The sequence below is a fragment of the Rana temporaria genome, chromosome 6 (assembly GCF_905171775.1).
Source record: "Rana temporaria chromosome 6, aRanTem1.1, whole genome shotgun sequence".
Taxonomy (NCBI): domain Eukaryota; kingdom Metazoa; phylum Chordata; class Amphibia; order Anura; family Ranidae; genus Rana; species Rana temporaria.
The window spans coordinates 89,866,880-89,869,316 of record NC_053494.1 but is presented as its reverse complement, the minus strand read 5'-3'; the positions used below and the strand labels follow the sequence as shown (position 1 = coordinate 89,869,316).

Here is a 2,437-nt window from a genome sequence, read left to right as displayed (position 1 = left end):
AAATATGAAAATTCGTAATTAACGAATTTCCGCATTTCCGTAAAAGAACGAATTAGAAACAACACGAATTGCACATGTCTACTATTTGTATATTGAATCTATCTGTAGGTAAGAGTGGTTGGGAATTGTTTGTTCCCCCTCTTCCTTTTATTCCTCTCTGTCCCAACCATTAGAGTACTCTGCATTTACTCCTATTTTCTATTATAGATACATCTATTTTTTATTGCTCCTGATGATTGGGAATACCCATGAAATGCGTAGAGCTACTGTTACATACTACATCACTGCAAATATATGTTTGAGATTCGTCTGTCTACTATATCAATTACATATTACCTTTATTATTATTTTACAATTCAAATGTATGCTGGAATATATGTATTTACATGTCAAGTTGTCATCTACTTTCATTGATTATATAAAATTAATCATTATTATATAATTGTTTACCAGGAATCAATAAACATGCATTTTATTCTTTAGTAGTGTGTTTCATTTAAAGTCCCATAATTCCCCCTTTTTTCAGTATCCTGGAGGTATGTTAAAGATTATAAGAAGGTCCACAATTCCCACAACAAGTGCACATGTACCTGAAAATTGGTGTCAATTATGACACCACAGATGGATCACAGCCTTATGCAAACTGATTCTCTGAACCCTATTTATTATAAACCAATCATGCATTCTGGAAAGCACAAAAGAAAACTGGTTTAAAGTTTGTGCAGGCAATGGTTATGATATTTTATTATACATAATTATCAATAAAGAAGAGGAATTCTTTTTAGTAGAGTCATCTCTATTATTTGGGACACCTATGTCTTCAATGCGGCTATGTCATAATGAAAGTCCATTGCATTTGTTGGTCAAACCTCAACAGAAAAATTCCCTTCTTTGTACAACCTGGTAGCAGGGACTGGGTCCATGTTGACAACTTGACTCAACTTCATGGCCATCACCCTGTGGCTGGCTCAGCAGGAATCCTGGATAATTCCCCTACTTCTAGTGCTATCCCAGAAAGAGCTCCTAGATTGTTTGGGTCCCTCCATCATCAGTGATGACCCTAATCATGTTCTTGCATAGGTGGGAGTGTTAGGTCCAGGACTACTGCCTTAAAAGTGGGCTATCCAGCTTCTATAGTTCTCTAGGTGATCGTTGAACATCATGAGGCTGGTGTTAATTAGTTCTCTCTGAGATGTACTTATCAAGGTCCGACATATTCGTTTCTTAAGGCCTTGTATCTACTACCTGTTTGGTTTCTGGAGGAGATAATGGAGTTTTGAGTGGATTTGGTTTACTGGATTTAGGATAGTCTGGGTGGCATAGGGCTGCATAGGATGTGATTTACTTTGGAGGTAGAAAATTATGCAACAGGCCAGAGTGACCTATATGGTAATCACTGTAGCCTCTTCTGTTACCAAATGTACTTTGGGGTAATGTACAGGATCTAAGGGGTCACATACGTGGCATGCTACGGACCGATGGCTTTTCTTATTAGCTCCACTTCTTCACAAGCTTCCCGCTATTACTGTAAGGCCAGCAATCACTGTCTACTCACACTAACAGCAGAGAGCCTTCCACAATAAGACCCTCAGCGGTGCTCAGAGATCCCTTACCACATACTGTACCTGCTGAATGTCCCGGGGTGCTACGGCATGGTTTAAGATGGTGCCTTGAATCTTCCTTCTCCTCACCCTCAGATTTTACTGGTGCAGGAGCCTGCTTCTACTGCAGCAGATAGTGAGTACTCTACTCTCCTCACTAAAGGTGGTCCTCGCTTCAGCAGGACATATACTAAAGTTGGAATGATACAGAGAAGATTAGCACGGCCCCTACGCAAGGATGACATGCAAATTTGTGAAGTGTTCCATATTAAAAAAAGGTGATCTCATTAGCAGCCTGGATGCCATGTACTCTAAACGTTTTGCCACGTTTCAATCTGAGCTCCATAAGACAACTAACACACTTTTCCAGAAGTTAGCTGCACTGGGTGCAAGTACAGACCACCTGGAAATGAAGTGTGGTGAGCTTAGCTTGGCATATACAGTAATGAGCTTTCTAGGAAGCACAAGTCTCTTTCCACAGCTTTTGGATTGCTCCAAGCACAAGTGGAGGATTTAGACAATTGGAACAGGCACAACAACTTGTGTATCCCAGGGGTCCCTGAAACCATCAATGAGTTGACCCCAGTGGTGACGGATTTATAAGGGGACAAAAGGGGCAATTGCTCCACCTCTGGCAGGGAGGCCCCAGACTTCCTTTATAAAAAATGAAACATATTTTACCATAGGACTTTAGTAGTGTGTTCGTTGAGGAAATTGTCCACTCTTACAGCCTGCTAAGCTCCAGTCATGTCTCACTCCCATCTCAACAGGCAGTTTTATTACATGATGAAGAGCTTGCTGATACCTTTCCATGTGTTAATGTAGCTCTTAGAATA

At 40.5% G+C, this 2,437-nt stretch overlaps 1 non-coding gene across 1 annotated transcript; it reads left to right on the top strand.

The window, feature by feature from the left end:
• Positions 1–1,767: 1,767 nt before the first annotated feature.
• Positions 1,768–1,874, top strand: LOC120944563. The gene has a single exon (XR_005750425.1). It is a non-coding gene; the product is annotated as a U6 spliceosomal RNA (small nuclear RNA).
• Positions 1,875–2,437: the final 563 nt, after the last annotated feature.